Here is a 21959-nt window from a genome sequence, read left to right as displayed (position 1 = left end):
TAGAAAACAGATTGAAACTAGAGCAGTTCTTGGCCTGGCTATGGCTCAAGCCTTTACCTACTTTGGAGCCTGTACCAAACTACTGCTAGTTTAGTTAAGGGGTTAAGTGCATCCATCACAACAACATTAACATCCTGGATTTACCATGCAAATCAATGATCAAAGGTTGAGCCAAGAGCTTCCTTTGGATCTAACACCACTTCAGGTTTGATGTCTGGAGTGAGCCTACATCCCCATTGCTTTTAAGGTTATCAGAAAATCTCTGGGCTTTCTTCTGCTGTGATTCTTTTAAATGTTGGCAGCATTTCTGAGTTTCAGTTGTACAAAATCCCCCAAGATAAAGCTGTTGGGAGGAGGTCATGCAGCATGCAGAGCGGGTAAAGGAAAGTCTAAAGCAGCATATCCAAGGACTAATTAAAAGGGACGCTGACCTTTAATGAGATTGTTGTCAAAACAGCATTAAATGTTATTTGTACTTCGATGAAGAAGTAATTAATATCACCTGTTTAAATTGTCTCATTATAAATGATTATTTATCACCTGTTTACATAGCAATATTTTTTTTTCTTAAGGCCGTCTGCCTTTGAGCAAACAGATAAAACTCTTTTGTTTGAGTAATCTAAAGTCACCCTTCCATCCTTCTTTCTCCTGTTACAGAGATCCTAACTCTGTCCTCTTTGTTATTAATAGATTTTTGCTGGCTACTCCCAGTGCCACAGAAATCCTAGAGCTATATAAATTACAATGTCTCTCCCTCAGCCATAAATGGACAATAATCTATTCATGGTAACATCTGTGTAAAGTGGCTTTTGGGAGATTTTTTCACAGGTTCCTCATAATATTTACCCATTGAGTGCAGACAAGTATTAAACAGACCTCATTTCAGCAGTAAGAGCATGCCAAGCTCTTAGCCAGCGCTGGCTGAGTCCTGTTGAGTACAGGCTTGGCATCGGTCAGGGCAGTGGTCACAGTGGAAGAGGTAGCACTGAGCTCTGCTGAACAGGGATGGTGCTGAGAGCCAGGGAGGTCAAACTGTTGTACCACCAAATGGAAAAACTGGCCACGATCTCGTGCCTCCTCAGTCTTAGCCCTGAGTGTGTAGTTTGCAGCTGGGATAAGGGGAAGCGTGTGGTGGATTTGGGGAAGCATCAAGCAAACACCCCTTGCCATGGCTGGAGAGGAACAGCAAAAGCCAGGGCCAGGTACACATGGCCCACACATACGGGGAGATGCTTGGCAGGTTTACATAAACCTGTCCAGAGCAACCCAAGAAATGCACCATGCTTGAAGAGCAACAGCTGCCTTGGGGAATGTGGCTGGGGCTTGCAGGGATGGTGTGAGGTCCCCGGCACTGTCTGGGACCTGCTTTGGCAAGCAGGGCTGCTGTTGCGCTCTTTGCAGATTGGAACCCAGCACCTATTTATTGCTGGATGCAAACAGCCACGCAGTTGAGTGACTCCTGCTTCCTCCAGCAGACAGACAGCCCGCTCGCTGTCTGTGCAAGGGGCTCTACAGCTTCAGAGCAGCGAGGAGGGCAGGGCACAAAGCAAAATCTAGGATCTTTAATTTTTTCTTTTCTGAGCATCACGTTTAGACACCAGCATGTATATTTGCTGGCCCAGAGCACCACGAGCTCAGCAAATGAACCTGCGGTCCTTGCTAACAAGAGTTTCTCAGTGGCACACACCAAGCCCCACCAACCAAGTGTGCACCTAGGCATTGTTTCATCTCCTCCATATGTTGCTAACTGTACCACTCCAGCCACCTCCCAGTGTGCACTGAACTCGGCGTGAAAGCTGTGAGGGAGTCCTGTGCCTCTCTAAGGGTGGCTGCTTATGTTAGATCATCCCAAGTAATTATGTTGCCTTAAAAAATATCAGCCCATCTAAAATGAATGTAACCTGTTTCCCTGGTCTTCAAACATCACACCAGGCTCAGGCCACAAAGTCATTCTCTTTCTTCTCACTTGTCTTTGGTCCCAGCAACTCTTCTGTGGACTAGCTTTGGCTGCCTACAGGGAGTAAGAGCTACCGCCGAACACCAGCCCACAATGTCCACTTTTGAATAGTGGAGGAATTTAATTAACAACCACAGCCTGAACTGGGCAGCCAGTGGGTGCAAACCTGCCTATCTCCTTCCAGAAAGGAGAACAGCCCAGGCAGGTGCCATACACAAGTCCCCGCTGGTGGGACTTTGTGCAGAGGACTTGCCAGCCCAGAGCTTAGGGAGTCACCAGAGATCAGTGGGGTCAAATTGCTCTTGGCAGGAGCAAAATGTGGCTCCTCAGCATGTGGTCTGTGCTCTCCTGCAGGGGACAGCAAGGCTCCAGCTCCTGCAATGGCAGCAAGAGGAAGAACTTGCCAGTTTGTTCCTCCAGCATTCCTTACGATGTCCTGAAATCAGATATTTTTCTTCTCATCAGATGCAGAGAATTTTGTTTCTGTTCCTGTTCTTTCATCACAAAAAAAAAAAAAAAAACCAAAAAAAAAAACAAACTAAGCATCAGCACCTATTCATCACCTGGATAACAAGATCAACTGCTTAATTTCATCAAATTGATAGAAAAGGGCATGTGCAGACACAAAGGGAAAAGGCTTTGTGTGAGGATGCTTTACCAAACTTGCTCCCCTGCTCTGTCCCCAGTGCAATCCACCACTCCAGCTGCAATTCTGTAGCTTGTGTCCCCACGTCCCCCTTGCCCTTCCTCTCAGCCTCTCACTAACCAGTTTTTTCCTTCTCTCTGTGAGCCTAGGAGGCTTTAGCTGCCTGCCCAGCTCCACCTCCTTTGCTTGCTTGCTTTCCCTCCTCCCCCTCATATCCAGGCTTCTCAAAACCTCAAGGCTTCTGCTTCAGTATTTTGATTTCATTTTCTTCCTCTTACCAGCTTCTCCCTCTCTGGGGCATCAAAGCAGTCCCTCCACCTCTTTCTTGAGAACAAGAGTTGCTTTTTCATTTTTCCCTACTTCTCCCTCACCTTCGACAGCCAGGTGTATCCTTTGCTCATTGAGATTTTCTTTCTGTTTTTTCATCTTCTACTTCAGGGTTATCTTTGATGGAGGTGCTATCCCACATTCCTTTTATACCTGCTTATCTAAATGTTTTTCGCCAGTTACAACTATCACATCTGCACCAGCAACTGTGAGTGAGTAGCCAGACCCACATTTTTCCTTGCTGTCTTCTCCTGCAAGGACTCCTGATATCTCAAAACTGAATTCATGTTTTCCCTCCTTCCCCCTTTCTCCACAGCTGTTAAAACTCCAGTAAATTCTCCATCACTACAGCTCTTAACGTGGAGCTTATTTCTGGCTCCTCCACCACCCTCTCTCTGCTCAAACAAAGGCCATCCCATGATTGCAGTAATACTTCTGTAAATTCCTGGTAATTATCCTGTTTACTCATCCTTGTTGCTCAGCAGTGTTTCCTTCTCATTCAGAATAGCTGTACATCCTCCTCCCCGGCTGCTCATCTCCCATCTTTGACCACAGCTCTTCCCACTCAAAATCCTGCCCTGGACTTGCTTTCCATGTCGTGATCGTAGCTCCTTCCCTCATCTGCAGAGCAGTCCCCATCACCATGTACGCTGCAGCTACTGCACTTGCCAAAGTACTCAGCCCTGGCACAGAGCTGTGCTCGAGGGTCCAAGCGTCCCTTTTCTGTATTACAATGCATTTGACAGAATAGCATAAACACAGGGAAAACTATGTTTATATTTGGAGAGATGTATAGTTAAACCTCTCTTTTATCTTATCACCTTCTCTTCCATATGTAAATTCAGATAAATGGAGTTTATGGGTTCTTAATTAACATTGATGTTGAATTTTTGTAGCTTTCCCTTGAGGAATTTTACTGAGAGATAAATCTTCAGATATCAGAAAGGGAGTGTTAGTTTATATCTCACATCCTTCTATAAACACAGGTTTCACACTGCTTCCTCCAACTCTCCCAAGGCAGGATACAATATGCAGGCTCTGTAACACTGGCAGCTCAAAAGGAGAGTGTGGTTGTTGTTGACCTTGGATACCAGAGTTAGACGTGCTGCAGAAGGGGCAGGGCATGGGCAGCAGTACCTGTAACACTTCAGGAAGGGCTCCTTCCCAAGCTGTGGCGATGCTCCAGCCTCATCCTGCATCTGTGGGGACCACAGCTCAGAGTGCAAAGGAAGGGCTGGTCTTGCACAGCCACAGCATCTGGACCCATCAGGGAGAGAAAGCCAGCACAGTCCACAGCCGCGGCTCCCAAAAGGCTCTGGGGGAAGCTGGGGACAAGACCTCCCTAGATGCCATACAGTTTTGCAAGGAGAAGACAGGAGAAATTGGGAATGAAATCTAGAAATTAATTTATAACCTGGAAATACCAAAAAAGGGAGACCTTTTTTTGCCTTCCACTAGTAGTAGATGCACCCAGATATGACAACACTTCAACAAACTAGCTGCCACATCTGAAAGCCTCAGAAATGCTAGTAGTAACTAAAAATGTATTTGAACTATATCTTTGCAATTTATAGCTGAAGTGCTTTTGAAATGTGGAATGAACAACAATAAATGCAGATTTCCCTGCAGGGGAACGATCTCTTCATCAGGGGATAACTAGCACATTTGATGTTTCAGATTCCTCTTTTTAAAATGCCCAGTTGGGAAATTTGACTAGATTGCTTCATAAAACCAAAATAGTTCATCCACTTCAGGTAGAATTAATCTAAACACGTACTCCAGCATGCGAATAAAATCTAATTTGGAACAAATATATCTCTCTAACCTTTACAGTAATTATAAAGAATCAAAATAGGCAGTAATTAATTTTAATAGTTTAGCCTGCAAAATCAGTATCATTACATATTAAAAAAATATATTTTGAAAACTTAAGCATATGCTTACAAAAAATACCTACTATCCCCTTCACACTGACTGTCCTCTCTCTCCACTGCAGTTGCCTGAATACTCTGTGGGACTTGCTTGCACCTACTTAACCAGGGTGTTAGTGCCTTCGTCTGGTCTCTGGAATGACAGATCAGTGCTCCTCCAGGGCCCTCTTACAAGTCTGAGGTCTCGATATCTCCCATAATTCTCAGTTTCCCAGCCTCTCTTTATGCTATTTTACTACGACTTCTGCATAGGAAATCAAGCCTGCTGACATCCTGCGTGGAGGAAACACACTGATGATCGACACATCAAGAAAGATGAGAGTAATGCAGGTAATTAAGGCAGACTCTTGGGGTTTAAGTTACCTTTTATTTCTGGCTAAGAAAAAAAAACAGGCAAAAATAATCAACAAATCATGCAAATCTAATCTAGAATGAAATGCAAACCCAATCTTAGATTTTGTGCATTTAAAAAAGGAGCAGAGACCACACTCCCTTGCAAGAGACGTTGCATTTGAAAGGATTGCTGGAACATCTGCCTTGCAGTGCAGTAAGCACCAAAGCCCACAAAACATCGCTGACACCCAATAGCAAATATATGCCCCGGAGCTGAAAAAACCAAAAGCCACAGCTCTAATGAGCCAGAGGAAGTGAGCACAAAGACGAAAGACATCACCAGCATCCCAGACCCCTGCAATGCCGAACAATACTGCCTTTGTTACAATCTGCTGTTTCAAACCTGCTTCCACTGAATTCAGAGGGATTTTCATCACTGATTTCAGTGGGAGAAGAACAGAGTCCTGCGCAGAACAGAATGAAAACCGTCATCCTTCTTACCCAGGAACCATGGCTATGTTGTGGTTAAGATAAGAATTAGAAAACAAAGACAATTAAATCCTTGTGAAAGCATGGTTGAGTCCAGCTCTTACTTTGTGGTAATTGTCTCTAGAATTAGACAGTTTTCTTAAGAAGAACAATATGCCATGCAAAAAAGAAGAACCCCACCCAGATCTTGAAAATCTTGTGCTTTATCTAACCATAAGAATTTAAAACAAATAAACATCAGAGTTGCCTTCATTTTTTAAGAAGTTGGAATCACATGCTCCACAGTTGTAGGGGTTATGCATGCACATTTCCCCCCTCTTTTAATAAAAATTTAGTCTTACATAATAATAGAACTTTCGGTGCTACAATGTGAAAAAAAAAATTGACATGTAATATGGTATTATCAGAGGTAGCAACATGATGACCACCCGCACAAACCTGCTCATTGAAGGTGCTCTGTGGTTCATCAAAAACACTTAACATCATGATATCCTTGGATAACTGGAGTTCCCCTGGAGACCTCAAGGAAACCCAAGTCTTCTTTTACCAATCCCTCACCACATTTTTGAGTTTGTCAATTTGAGTGTTGAGTTTCTGTGCTGAAATTAAACAAAAAAAAAATTTACTAAAATGAACAAGAATTTCTCGTGGAATGAAATGCAGACCCTACTTCCAAGAACTGCACTCTATTCCAGAAAGGGAAAAAGACTGCTGAGGACTTGCTCCAAGGAGTCTTATCCTTTACACATCCAATGAAAGGAATTCAAATCTAAAAATACTTCATATTAGAGCCCAATTTGTGTGAGGTATTTGTTGCCAAGAATTCTCAGACTCTGTGCATCCACTTTATTGTTCTTGGCACAAAGGGCACTTCCATTCTGTTGCTATTGTTGTTTGAGCAGTCTGAAACAAGACCTAAAGTAATACCAAGTCTATCTCTACGTTAATTCTCCCCAGCAATGCTGTTGCCATAGCAAGGTTATACATGGATTTCAACAGACACATGCAAGTTGAAATTTATCAGCTTTTGAAGTCAGTTCAGCATGTTTACAAGTCCTGTGTCTGCCTTCCGGATTCCTTGTAAACTTCGGGAATTTTTCAACCTCATTTCTCTATGTAAGAATGTTTCTGTGATTATATAAGAAAAGAAGAGATTTATTCACTACTTTAGAATAGAGAAGAAAGAGTGAAAATGGCAATGTAAAACATCTTGTCAAATGCATAAAAAATCCAAAACTTGGGGGTTTTCCCTATTTGTAACATTAATTTATTAAAACAGTAAGTTGTTTTCAGAAAGTACATGCACCATGACTTGTAAATAAATGATATTTGATTAAGGAGGTGCTACAGTCACCACACATCAAATCTGTATTTATATATACACACACACACACACACACATATATATCGCTATTCATTGCCAGCTATTTGAGACAAAACATTTTGCACATAGTAAAGGTTCTGCAATGTGTTTTGTTTGTGCGCTGATATGTGAAATATAAATTGAAGATTTTTAGGCTTTGCATATATGAAAAATTGCTACCTTTTCAAACAGAATGTTAAAAATTTTTAGAATGGGCTTTTATCCAATTTCGAATGTTTTACAATTAAAATATCAAAATAGCAAATGGAAGAAGATACATGGTTAGATTTGAGATGATTGTATACTTACAAAATAAAATCTCTATAAGCTCATATAAAATACTTTTAAGCAATGTGGACTATTGGTGTTTCAACTGTAGCAAAAGACTGTGAAAACTTCATGAACAAATATTGACTAAAAGGTGCTGGGTTTTGTACTCGTTCGTTCACAAAAACAATTCATTCTTGTTCAACCTCGTGTCCAAGCCTCCCACTACACAGTAATTAATTTTGCCTGAAGTTAAGAAAACAGAAGAATTCTCCCACCAACAAAACCAAACATAAATTCTGAAGATAAATCATATTTTTCTGGAACTTCGAGTCTGCAGAAAAGGAACACTATGGCTTAAAGGTGAGTGGGAGAGCAATGACTGGCTCCTTTTTCTCCAAGATCTATGGAGGATATAAACATGGACACACCATAAATTACACAAGGTGGGTTCTCACTCCCAGTTTCTGCCATTTTTTCCTTTGAGAGTGGAAACTCTTTCCTCATCTTGCTAAGGGATTCCCGAAACGCAGGTCACGCAAGTGTCTGAATGCCAAATACAATACTGTCTCATAGGTTTATCATCACTGGAGCATGCCTTTCACCACCCAGAGTGCTGGTAGGTATTATACTGTTGTGGTTCTTTTCCTGTGGATTTTTTTTCCCTTTGTTCCAGGTTATCGCATCCAAAACCATATTCCTGAAGGGCAGATCTATTCTGACAGAGATCTGACAGATCTCTGTCATATCTAGTAATGGCTTCCCAGTAAGCCATTGCATAGGGGAGGGCCAGTGACCAAGGACACCTTATTGCCGGTGCTGAGGAATTTGGCCTTGGACAGAGGGAGATGATGTGCATCAGCAGGCAGCAGGGGTCAGACCATGGGGATGGACAAGGACTGGGAATTGAGACAGAAAAGAACAATTGCACTATTTGATGTCACCAGTGCATAAATCCATCACATCTCTATTTTGTTTAAACTGGCTGAGATGTGTAGTTAAGTCTTTCAGTAATAAATTATGGGAAAGCACTGTTGTAGCCATGAACCCTTCCTCTCCATCCTTGCAATGCCCCCAAGCCTCAGAGCTTATGTGGTGACCACAGTGGCTTCCCCATGTTTAGCTCAGAGAGATGTGATGAGCACTCAGATCAGGTGAACAACTCATGCATCCTTGCTGAGGCAATGCATCACACTCTGAGCCCCTAAATTCATCAGTGTGGAAAAGGAAAAAGCATAAAAAGAGCACAACGTAAGCATGTAGAAAGCTGGATAACTAGAGATCAACAGCTAAGGAGGATGCAAAAGCAATGAATGATGCAGTGATACATCTTTTGAAGAACAATCTTAAGGAGTGTGGTAACACCCAGAAAATCTCTTGAACAAATACCACTGCTGTCTTGGCTGGCAGGAGTGTGGCAACTGAAGAACTCAGGAGACATATGCACACAAGTGCCAAACCAAGAAAAAGGAGAACCCCACAGGCTGTGTTTGCTTTTCTCTTTCTGAACCTATGGTGATGGGGCTCATCAAAACTGCATTTGCACAGAATGAAATTGAAAAGGGCAAAATTGGTATACATTAAGGGACAGGATTTTAGAAGAAAAGGAATAGGACATGGGACATGCTGTCTGTGTTGTATTCTGCACCCTGTCACCGCTGTCTGGCAGGGTGGCAGCAGGAGATTCCCATGACGATATTCTGAGAGGGACAGACAAGAAGGAAATATGTACCAAATTGCTGTTTCTAAAATCCCAGACAAAACAACAGCCCAGAAAAAGTCTGTGAGATAGGAGGAAAATCTATTTCTCTGGGGGTGCGTGGCCACCCCAGTATAAACATGTTGGTTTTGGGTAATAAGCAAGGGATTTGATTTAAGGTAAAACCAAAGGGGCCTGGAATGGGCAGTTTCAACAGAGATAGGCTTTGGAGCAGCCACCATCACAGAAGGACCTGGGGAGGGGACAGGGGTGCTGAGCACCAACCCATTAGTCCAACCTTAAACTCAGTTCTGAGGGAGCTATGTGGCAAACAGAGCAATGCTTGAACCGCAGCCTCCAGCCAGGACACAAGAAAGGGTCCCAGGTGAAAGAGATCAAGCCACTAAAAATGTCCCTGGTTGTTAAGGATATGCAGGTTTGGAACTTAGAGTTGCATTTCAATAATTTTGCTTCCAATCTTGAAACTAGATGCCATAACTTCAGCTGATGCTGTGAGGTCAGCAAAGATGAAAAACATTTAAGCCTACTCCATATTATGATACAACGTGTCCTATATAGCTGCACACCCATGCTGTGGGGTGCCTCATGTCATCTTGCCAGCTTTAGGGTGAGAGCAGATTTGGCTGAGTTCAGAGGGAAAAACCCTTTGAGCACACTGCAACCAGCATCCCTCCGTTAGGGGCAGGCAGCAGAGGCACATGGCAGTGGGGAAGGGGCCAGGCAAACATCTGAGCACCTCACCTGGCTGCCTCTAGATGTCCCAGGATTTCTGTAGCAAGGCTTCACACCTTCTGCACATCACTGAAATGGGAAAAGGTCAGTTTGCAGAGACCAAAATGTTCATATATGAGTGTAAAAGTTTGACAGCTAAACTTGGTGTACTCATAGCTCCCATTAATGTTGTAAGCTCAAGCTTTAAAATGTTGATCTGTCAGTAGGCCTCAGTTTTCACACTTGGTTTTAACACATATCAACCTGAAATGGGAGTTATGTCACTTCGATGTTTTAAGTCCTCCTTTAGTTATAAGGCTCTCCAGCAATGCTCAGAAACCCAAGGTATACCATCATCTATCTTTAAATCCTTTGAATTATTAGAAACTATGCCTAAGCAACAGGGCTCTGGTTTTCTTGTAGCAGCTGACTATGGGAAGCAAGAACTAAAAAGTCCCTGGGAAGCCACACATGAGCAATATAATCGCCTCATAATGCAGCCTTCCAACTCTTCCCACATCACGTTAGATTGTGGGTTTTGATCTTCCTGGTCTGTGACCTATAAACTGGCCAAAACTTTCTCACTAGATGCACTACACCCAGTGCTTTATGGATGCAAGCCCTGTGGGGTACAAGTCCTCAGGAAACATTTGCCTACTCTGCAAGAGGCAGAACAACAACAACAACAACAACAACAACAACAGACAGAGTGGAAAACCAGAAATTGTTACTTTTTATTTCTGACAATTTTATTCTCAGACCAGCTAGGTATATTCAAAGGTAGTCAGTTTATCACAGAGTAAACCGACTCTTCATTATTTGTTCTGCTCCTCAGTGCTTTTCTCTTGAGAACATCTCTCTAGGAGCTGTCCCTAGAAAACAGTGAGTTATTTTTATCTCTGAGCTAGACAAAGTAATTCTGCCAAGGGAAAATAAGGATGGCTGAGTGGCTGGTTAACAGAAGGCAGGAGAGATGGAGCTCACGCCTCGCACTTGGACAGGCTGTGGGTTCTGCTGTGCTTACAGGTACCAGCATGGGGAAACACTGGGTTATGGCAGATATCTGGAAAACCCTCTGCACCAGAGGCAGCCAAGCTGATAAATCACTGGCCATGACTCTGATTTGCAAAAGCAGCAGAGGAGGGACTGACCTGTGCAGGAATGTAAAGGACACTGGAGCTTCCTAAGCAAACAAGAAATGCTACTTTATCCCCTCCCACTCTTTGAAAGGACAAAAGTTAGACCAGCAGAAAATGGTTGCCACTAGTAACAAGGTGTTTTAACTTGCCAGTGGTTTTTGATAGTAGTGAGAGCTGGTGAGCAGTTTTATGGGGCCGTATATTCTGTCTGGGACACAGCCACAGCCCTGGTATCAGCTCTGTGGGATTTGTAAAGGCAAAGGGAAAGTTCCTGTCTTCAGCCACTTTCTAGAGACAATTTGCATTTATCACCTCCTCCCCCATTTTGGGCTCCATCCCATCCCCTGTTTTGGGCCCCACCTCACCAGAAAGGGGAAGTGTGAAGGAGGGAAGAGTAGGCTGAAAAAGCAACAGTGGACAGGTGAAGGAATGGAGGTGTGGTCACTCCAGCAAAGCCAACATAGCAGGGACTGGAAAATTCAGGAACATCCTTCCCAGCAGTGCAAGACGTCAGCCTGCAGGCAGGTGCCCCTCCACTTCTCCAGCCTGGGGACTCGCCCATGAGATGGCTCCTGCCTGTTGCGTCCCTGGGAGACCTGATCCCCCAGGTCCAAATCCAAACCCATTTTTATAAAACCTCTTCCCAGGCACCTGTGCCAAAGAGCAGCTGTATGCTCAGGAAATATTTCAGTCCTTATAAACAAGGCAAGCCAGAGGGTACAGCCAGGTTTCTCTTCCCTGTCACTCAGTAGCTTCCCTTGAACTACTTTGTCTTCGTTTTCACAGTTCTGTGGTCTGCTGGGTCCCATAGCTACACAGGATCTGTTAATACACCCTTGCACAATTTGAGATTCCTTTTAGTTGAAGCTGTGGGATTTACTTTGCTTGATCTAAACTTGTACCAAGAGCTCAGTTATTCACACATCCAGAAGACATGCTCTGATACACAGAGCTGGAGGAAGGAGTTATTTTATGAGCGATGGGGTCACCCCACAGAAACTGGAAAGGGGTGACTCCAGGGGTTAGACACAGATGTATATCCCTGAGCTGGTCACACATAGTACACCTGGGGCTGGAAGCTGATCACCGGATTCCAGCTGGGGTATGGAAGAGGGCTGAAGACATGTCCCATGATGTGTACTTGCATGGCTCTCTGTTGGAGTCCAGGGGCCCCAAAGCAGTGCCAGAAGTGTCCTCTCCAAACTCTCCTCCTGGTGCTGAGCAGGCTGGGCAGCCTGCTCCCACCCAAAGACTGATTCGAATGTCTGCCTTAGAGGCACATTGGCCATGCTAACATCAGGCATTGTCTGGATCTTCAAGAGCAAGGCCATCATCTTCCCAATTTAATGAGGCACCACCATTCAGCAGTTACCAGCTTACTGGAACTGCCACTGGATTATGTTGCTGCTGGATACACTCTGATCCCTCTCAAAATACAGTTAATGGCTTGCATCAGTTTCTTATGACCTCCAGTTGCACACTCACTGGATTTCTGCGATGCATATGACATGGATCTTACCATTGCAGAAGACAACATTAGGAAAGGGAAAATAATAGAGGAGAATCGCAAAGACTGGGGAAGACAACAGAAGTCAGTGTAAAGAAGGTCAAAGTTTCCAAGAAAGGTGAGGTAGGTGATTGACAAGGAACAGAAGAGTCACAAAGAGTTGAGGGCTGGCAGTTGCAAGGAAATCTGAAAATGCAGCAGGTCCTTTGTGCAGCAGGAGACACATTCAGGATGTTGCAGAAGTATTAAGTGGTTTCAGGACACTTCTAGTAGCTTGTGTATGTTCAGTACATGCTGGAGGACTTTGCGGTTGTGCAGCCTGCTCATTGGTTCAGATCCTAGTATCTTCATAAGTGGTTGGAGCACATTTGGTGTTGCAATTGGGGTTAAGCTTCTGATTAAGTCTCCTCTTAAAAGAAGCTAGTTCACAGGCACCAGAACTATTTTGCATACCAAATCCACACACAGTATGTGGGGGTAATCACAGAGTTCACTTCAAAACAGCTTTGAACAGAAACATTTGCACAGACACAGCCTTAGGCACTTAATTCATGCCTAAATGTTAGTGAACTTCTGAAAGCAAATGCCCATGTTCTCTGCAAAGTTAGGGAAGGGAGGCTGATGTTTTTCAAGACCTCCTGGAGGAGATACTAACCATTTACATATCTGTGCCTGAGTTGGATGATGTAGATCCTTCTGACAGGTATCAGGGAAGATAGTAAAAATGAGTAAGCGGCTGGTTAGAACATGGGTAGATCATCAGATGGGTGGAGGAAAAGCAGTTCTTCACTCACAATACTCACACTCAGCTATGGTATTAGTAACCACATTCACATGCTGCTTTCCACCTAAGTAGGTGTCATGGTTTTAGCTGGGATAGAGTTAATTTTCTTCACTCTAGCTGGCATAGTGCTGTGCTTTGAACTTAGTATGGAAAAAAAATGTTGAGATAACACACAGATGTTTTGGCTGTTGCTGGGTAGCGCTCTTGAGCAGCACTCATTGCCTTTGGGCCTGACTCTACAGTTTGCACTGGCACGTACAGCAGGCACCAGTGAGTAAGAGGGCGCAACATACTGTCAAACCTGTCACATCCTCAGATGTCATTGTGATCTCCATGATCAACCAGCCTTTCTCTGGCTATGCTATTCATCAGTCCTGGGTCTGAGTTTGTGCTCAAGCTCAGCACCATCTACCACCCACACTGTTTTTGTGAATGCTGAACTCCAGGTCTGCCTGGAGTGGTGAAAGCTTAAACACTTGCATTATGCTATCAAATGGATCCAGGCTTTCCTTCATCTAGTCTAGACAGACTGACATGAGCTGGAATGAATTAAAGGGGTCTACCAGAAGACATCTTGAAACTTGGGTCTTCCTAAGCACAGCCCAGATGATTTATGTCTAAACCAGATGAAAAGAAAGTGGACAGATAATATGAGTGAACCTCTTTAACAAGTCCAGAAATCCATGTTCCAGCTAGTCCTAAAATCATGGTTGCTGTGTTTAATGGGACGTCTGTGCACAAGAAACCTAGAGTCAGGAATGGGCTGTGCTCCAGGGTTTGCAAACCTACCAGCTTTCCAATAAATGTCCATAAGTGCTCCCAAGTTTATAGGAATAGTAGAAGATTGTTTTGCTATCAAAGGTCATCTGCACCTCCCCACAGGTCCTAACACAAAGGGAATCCTGCAATTCCCCATGACCTGCAATTCCCCTGACCTCGCTGCAATTGTTCAAAATTGTGCCTAGAGATATGCAATTTGTGGCTCCCTACATTGCTGCCTGTGTCCTCTCCCTTTCCTATAGCCTTGCTCTCCATCAATTAAAAAAAAAAACAACACCAAACACCCATTCTCAAACCCCATAACCATGCTAACAAAACCGCAAATACAGATGCTTTTGTACATGCAGCAACCCCTTTCTGCTTATGTAACTCCATTGTGGGAAGCTGTCTAACTTTCATCTTCACGGGCAGGGTTTGCCAGTTGCAGTTCTAACAGGAAACCCCTTTAAGTGGAAACAAGCTCTGACGTTACGGCTCCCGTAGCAGCAAAAAGCTGCTTCCCTGCATGACTCTCTCATCTCCTGGGGTGCCTGCTGCCCAGACAGATTCCAGACAGCTGTCTCCAGCCTGCTGCTCCTGTTCACAAGCAGGCTCTGGCTCCCTCCCAAGCCTTGTCTTCTCTGACCTACGACTGCCAGCTCTTTGGGATTTTATTGCCAGGATCATGGTATTTGATGTTTTTCTTACTGTCCCCATTCCTAGACTGAGAAAACTTATTTATCATTCAAAATTAAAATGAGATTCTGTTCTTCTTGGAGGCAAAGAAAATCTTGAAAAGCATGAAATTTAGTGACTCACAAAAGTTGCAGGTGGATATATATAATTTATAAATATTTTCATTTTTTTTCTTAAACCAATCTTGTGATGGGGAAAAGTGAGCAAAAAGATTTACATGTTAATTAGCAACACAGCTGACATGAAATATTATTTCCTTGTCTAGCGCTCCTGATATTATGCAGCATTCCAGTGAGGCAAGACGGAAAGGTGTAATTCTGAAACGGTGGTATTTTACACTCTGTGCTGAAGAGAAAATCCTATGCAGCATGCAACGTAGGAGGGCAACAGCCTTTCAGAGCCAGGTTTCAGACTGCCTTCCTTCAGGGAAGAAGTGCCTTGAGGTGGGGGGGGATGCTAAGCATCAGCAGGGAGATCACGGTGATTCTAATATCTTACCATGCATGCAAGAGCTGTGCCTAACACAAGGACTCTCTTGCCCAGCCAGTGCCTAACTGTCCAGCTCATCTGTCTAATGATTCCTTTAGGTAGGTACCTACAAAACCCTGGACTAGGCACTACTTTCAAAAAGGCTATGGAGAAAACAGTGAAAAGAAGCGAGGACCCAGTGCTCATAGATACATTGGTCTGCATTTATAAACATAGAAGTTACTCAAATAATGAAAAAAAAAAGGTCTAAGCAGCTTCCACTTCCATTATCTTTTATTCTTTTCCCAAAAATTGAACTTTCCAAACATTTAGTTTAATGGAAGACTTTTGCAAAAATAAAAGATGTTTTTATAAAAATGTTAACAACATAAATCATGCAAAAACAATTAGCTGCTTTGTACTTTCCTCTTCTTTTAAATAGGACATTTTTCATGAAGTCGAACTTTTCAAGATCATTTCAGGCAGCTCTCCAAAATCCTTGAGGTTTTGTTTCATTCAAATTGTTCCAAGTAAGACATGATCACTGTGGTTATGACTTTATTTTTTTTTTAGTAGGAAGTAGATTTTTACAGACTTTGGAAATATGGAAGAGGAAGCTGGATGTGAGGAAACAGAGAATGACAAAAATGCTAAGCCAATTCAGAAGAATACAAACAGCAGGGGATTATTAAAGACACCTGGTCTGGTGGAAAGATGGATGAAACAGCTTCCATTAGATACTGGACAATGAAGTGAAATTTATGTGCAGATGGAAGTAATTTATGCACAGTTGTTACACAAAGGATCATTATTTACTGCTAATAAATGAGCACATTTGATGGATCTAATCAGTATTCAAATTCTTAATGTGTTTTAAGAGCAGCTAGGGTATATTCTCTGTAGCACAACTCATTGCACTCAGGAATTTTGTCAAATTACATAGAGCTGCAGTGAAAGGCTGAAATGTGAAAAAAGGGCAGTAAAGCAGATGGAACTATTTCAAAAAATAAAAATTGACAAAAATTTCCTCCATTTTCTCCTCTACCTCTTCGCACTTGTCCCGAAATAAGTATTGGGACGTTTGGCAGCATTAATTTAAACATCCAAGACGAGAAGATAAAAAGCTCCAAATGACACTATGGTCACAATGTACAGATTTTACAGTATCAAAGATTGGCACCTTATATTTTCATTATGCATTTCAACCCATGATATTTCTCTCCCATACTTGTTTCTGATTAATTCTCTCCCTATTTCTTCACTGTCTTTTTAAGAAGAGTACTTAGGATGTCTTTAAAGGACCACTTTTCAAGACATCTTTCATCTGTTCTTGCTTGTAGAGGATGCTGTTGACCAGGTTAACTTTTATAAGTCCCTTCCAACCTGAATTATTCTATGTTCCGCACACACAACTGCCTGAGAAATGGATGCATCTTTGGGAAGAAAAATAGTGTGGGCAGTACTTTAAAAATTTAAAATAACTTAAAGATTTAAACTTGAGTTCCTTAAAAAGTCTAGGAATTAAAAGAAAAGCTGCCTATTCTTTAGTATAAGCTAAGGTACAAAGTACTGAGAATTTATATGAAAAAAATCACACCTGACATTTACAGCCACATCAAAGCCCACTCAGAATCAGCACAGCACTATTTCTGTGCCTTCACAAGAAAAGGTGCTCTGTGTTTCTTCCTGGAAAAAGTACTTAAGTGGAAGGCATTTTCTGCCTGAGCTGTTTGACCCTTCCTGCTGAAGGCCACTCAACAGCAGCAGGAATAGCACTTCAGTCTTCCAGCTAAGACTAAAGACTGGTTTTAAGATATTCTGTCTCTAGCCACTTCCTCTATCAAACTGTCACTGGAAGAGCAAAAGAAAATGCAGACACCCATTCTTCTGGAAGAGGTAAATTCCCCTCACACCATCCCAAGAGTGCAGGTGCTAAGTGGAGATTATGCCACAACTTTTTATATTAGTGGATTCAACAAAAGGCAGAAGTCCACAGAAATCTTACTGAAAAGTGGTTTCTGGATGGGATAACCATTAGGGAGTTCACAAGGTAGATTCCAGGAGGGATTGTTGTGGCCTTGGGACAGTTTTGCTGATCCTGTACAGCAGGGAAAGGTGGGGTATTTTTAGAATATACATTGGATACAATGGCATTGGACAAATAAAAACTAGAACAAGTCTCTTAGAGAACTGCTTTGGGGTGTGAGTGCATGTGTATGTGTATATATATATACACAAATACTAATTACAAGCTTTCATAAATTATTAAATCTATTATCTATAAAATTCAGTCTTTGCTATACAAAATTATACTTTGCACAATTAGAAAATCATTGATATTTGGAACCTTACATTGGAGCTTGGGTAGAGTGAAGGGTAAGGGCAGCTCAGCCCATAACCTAAACCACTCTTTCTGCTGTTTCAAGAAAACCTGCATTATTGGCTCCAGTCTGTGCCACTAACTCCCAGTAGCTAAGCAGACACATATCCTTAAAGGGGGTGAAATGTGTTGTGTCAGCTTCCTACACAATCCGACACTTAACAGTTAGTTCAGAAGTAAATGCTCATTATTACCAGTTATCTTATGGAGTATCATGGTTTAGCCTTAGCCAGCAACTAAGCACCAAACAGCTGCTCGCTCACTCCCCCCTGGTGGGATAGGGGAGAGAATCAGAACAGTAAAAGTGAGAAAACTCATGGGTTGAGATAATGACAGTTTAATAACTAAAGCAAAAGATGCACACGCAGGCAAAGCAAAACAAGGCATTCATTCACTCCTTCCCATGGGCAGGCAGGCATTCAGCCATCTCCAGGAAAGCAGGGCTCCATCACACGTAATGGTGACTTGGGAAGACAAATGCCATCACTCTGAATGTCCCCCCCATCTTTCTTCTTTCCCCAGCTCTATATGCTGATCATGACATCATATGGTGTAGGATATCCCTTGGGTCAGTTAGGGTCAGCTGTCCCAGCTGTGTCCCCTCCCAGCTCCTTGTGCTCCTGGCACAACACGGGAAGCTGAAAAAGTCCTTGACTAGCGTGAGCACTGATTAGCAACACCTGAAACATCTTTGTGTTATCACCAGTCTCTCCAGCACAAGTCCAAAACAGCCCCATGCTAGCTACTACGAAGAAAATCAACTCTATCCCTGCCAAAACCAGGACACGGAGCAAGGGACAAGTTCAGTTATAAATGATTTAAACAATATCCTGGGATGTACAAAGTGAATGGTTGTTATTTCAACTGCTCAACTGGGAAACAAAAAAAAAACACCCTATAATAACATAGCACCTTCATTTTAGAATTTAAGTGTATGGATTCATGGAGAGATGGAAAGAAAATTTCCTTCCTTTTCAAAAAGCCTTTGAAAAGGCATCTTGGATCATGCGGACTCAATCACAAGGAATCATCACACCAGGTTCTTTCAGTCTGGTTTCCTACCTCTCATCCAGGAAATACCATCCATTTGGAAACAGTATCTGGTATTTTGAGCAAGGTCCACTGCTGCCCAAATGTGAGGTTAGAATAACGCTTATTACAAGTATATGTATTTGTGAATTTGTCTTCTCCGTCTTCACAGATCATCCTATAGCAAGTTGATTTGGCATGGGCAACATAAGCTGATAAATAGGCTGTTCAGTTACACAAGCAAAGTAACAGGCAATTAGAGATGGCTGAAGGCAGAGTACAGAGTGAAGACTGTGAGGAGGTGGAAAGCAGCAGCCAGCTACACACATGATACATGCAAAAAAAATTAAGAACTGTCTTTCAGAGCAAGGTTTCACCTCTCATCTACTCTAGACCGTTCACTCGGTCTCTCTCCTCAAAACCAGCCTAGGAAAAAAGGGCAGGTACAGGTTGTCTGCATTCCTGAAGTAGCAATGGGGGAAAAAAACCCGGAATGATCAGAGCAGTTCAAGGGATAGGCCTTTCTTGTTGGCAGTATTTTAACTTCGACACTATCAAGTCTCATCTTCTATAATGTCAAATAAGGAGGCTGAAAGAGAACTGGAATGGAAGCTTTCTTAAAGGCCAGTGGAGAGTACAGGGAACCACATAATTTTCTGTTTGGCTCGGTATCTTGCACACCTGTTTGAGTAAAAATAAACTGGGTGAATGCAGGCTCACTTCTTCCATCTCCTATAATGTCAAGCCTTACTTAGCAACTTCCTGAGGAGTTTCACAGTAAATAAATGGAGAAATGAGACTCTCTATTCTTGATATCAACCCTGGAAAATATTTTCAGGTCTTTTTACGTAAGAAAATGGCAGCAACAACAGAACTAAAAAATTTTTTTTGTAATTCTATAAAGATATTTAGGCACTAACATGAGGAAATATGCTTTATTTTTACAGTATGGGAAAATGGCTTTGCCCTGATTAGGGATAACAAGTGTTCCAAAATTGTCCTACATAGTCCTACTACCATACATATTGGATGCCTCATGATAGTTTGGGAATAAACCATCATGAGCAGCTCACGTTTGGAGTCACTGCCTGGGCAGATCCCCTACCAAAGAATACTCTGGAATGGGTCTGCCTCAGTCTTTCCTCAGTTAAGGAAGCTATGCTCACCTAAAACACCAGATGAAGAACCAAGGTGTTCTCTAAAAACCCTGATATCCGGGAATTTTCTCTAACTTAGAGAATATTTATTATACAGAATGAAATAGTTCAAGCTGTTATAACCTAGTCCTCAGGACACAGAACTTCTAAGTTCCTCCTCCAAGTGAGACAGTGGGGGGACTGGAACTTGGGTCTCTAGAAGTCCAAGATTTCTGATCTGCTTGATATAAATTGCCTCATTTCTGTTAGGCAATTGATTCTTGTGAATCTAGTCCTTTGCCTCCAGATTTCCTATATTTGTAGACATAAGCAAAATCAGAGCATTTCAAGTCAAACAAAACATTCTGTTCAATCTAAAATCAGTGTTTTCAACTCATACATATAAATCAGAAAATGTTTGTTTCAGTCCATTGAGCCAAAAATAAATCGAGATGCTTTCAGTACTACTGGTTTCGTGTGCATGCAAACCTTGGACTCAAACTACAGCATCGATCCATTGTAAATTAGCATAAGTCAACTGTTCTAAATGGCACGAAGAGCCCAGGACTTTGCCTCGTTGAAAAAGCAGTAAATGAAAAAGTATTCGGGATCAAAGCTGCAGTCTACCAACTGGATTCCCTCTGCCCTCTGCTTCTGTTAGGGAAGGAAATATAGATACACAAAACTTCCCCTGCCCATTCAGAGCAAAATTGAAGTACCACAAGTCTTGCTTTCAGCAAATATATACAATGATGCTTTGCATGAGCTTTGGGCATATACAGAGCTCGTTGTTGACAGGATGCTGAAACCACTCAGTTAAATCAGGCAAATCACACCTGTGCTGGTTTTGGCTGCAATAGAGTTAATTTTCTTCATAGAAAATGTTTTGGATTTGTGCTGGAAACTGTTGATAACACAGGGATGCTTTTGTTACTGCTGAGCAATGTCTGGAGTCAAGGCCTTTTCAGCAAGTGGGCTGGGGGTGCACAAGGAGCTGAGAGGGGACACAGCTAGGACAGCTGACCCCAACTGACCCAAGGGATATCCCACACCACAAGACATCTTGCTCAGCCTATAAAGATGGTGGAAGAAGAAGGAAGGGAGGACATTCAGAGTGATCGCATTTGTCTTCCCAAGTCACCGTTGCGTGTGATGGAGCCCAGCTTTCCTGGAGATGGCTGAACACCTGCCTGCCCGTGGGAAGGAGTGAATTAATTCCTTGTTTTGCTTGCATGCATAGCTCTTGGTTTACCTATTAAACTGCCTTTGTCTCAACCCATGAGTTTTCTCACTTTTACCCTTCTGATTCTCCCCACCACCATCCCAGTGGAGTGAACGAGCAGCTGTGTGGGGCTGAGCTGCTGGCTGGGGTTAAACCACAACAGTCCTTTTTGGTGCCCAACATTGGGCTCAAAGGGTTCAGGACAACCATAGGCTTAATTAGAATGTGCTAGAGTGAGTTTATAGCAGTTATTGCGCTTTAGCTGTTAAATTGACAGGCTCCTGTGCTTGCCATGGGGCTTGCTTGTCTTACTGTATATTGGAGTCTAATACCAATTAATGGCTGCTTTTTGCTTTTGCTGCTTGCTGTACTGCTGATTGTCTGACTCTGCTGTGCCTGCAAGCATTTTGATAACAGCAACGGCCATGTGCCTGAGCTGGCAGATGGCCAGGGCATCGCTGCTGTTTCTGCATTGTTGGACTAGACGGGCTGGAACGGTGACCAGTGGATGAGTCCACGCTGGAACAGGACACCCTGAAGCATTTGTGGCCATGAATAAGTCCATGTCAGGGCAGGTACACCTCAAAGCATCTGTGGCTGTGCTTGTCCATGCCGCAGCAGGTATACCTCTGAAGGGATGGTGGCCCAAGGATAAAGATAAGCTGGAGAAGGTACACCTTGAAGCATCTAGGGCTGTGCACAGTCATGCTGGAGCTCCTCAAAGCATGTGGCCATGGATAAGCCCACGACAGAGCAGGTACAACCCTGGAGGGACTGTGGCCATGGGCAAGGCCACATTGGATCAGGTCTCTCTCCAAAGGCATTGTGGCCCATGGAGAAGGCCATGCTGGAACAGGTGCACCTCAAAGTGACTGTGGCTGTGGGTAAGTCTATGCCACAGCAGGTATACCCCTGGAGAGACTGTGGCACATAGATAAGGCTCCACTTGGAGCAGGGACACCCCTAAGAGACTGCAGTCTGTCCAAGCTGGAGCAGTGGCAAGGGGAGGAGTTCATTGCAATGTTAAACCCAATGGTCTGATCCAAAGGGACCAGGGCTGGAGACTGTAATGGAAATACCTTTAAATTGTTGTAA

The 21959-nt window shown here is 43.1% G+C and overlaps 1 long non-coding RNA gene across 1 annotated transcript in view; it reads right to left on the bottom strand.

Moving 5' to 3' along the window:
- Positions 1-21959, bottom strand: part of LOC142056743 (uncharacterized) — a 60766-nt gene that overhangs the window by 14968 nt on the left and 23839 nt on the right. The window contains exon 2 of the long non-coding RNA XR_012660428.1: positions 6122-6282. This is a non-coding gene — a long non-coding RNA (uncharacterized LOC142056743). The remainder of the gene's footprint in view (positions 1-6121; positions 6283-21959) is intronic.

Source organism: Phalacrocorax aristotelis, chromosome 1 (genome assembly GCF_949628215.1).
Source record: "Phalacrocorax aristotelis chromosome 1, bGulAri2.1, whole genome shotgun sequence".
In the NCBI taxonomy this organism is placed as follows: Eukaryota; Metazoa; Chordata; class Aves; order Suliformes; family Phalacrocoracidae; genus Phalacrocorax; species Phalacrocorax aristotelis.
Note: the sequence above shows the minus strand (reverse complement) of the source record. Positions and strands in the feature narration are given on the sequence as shown.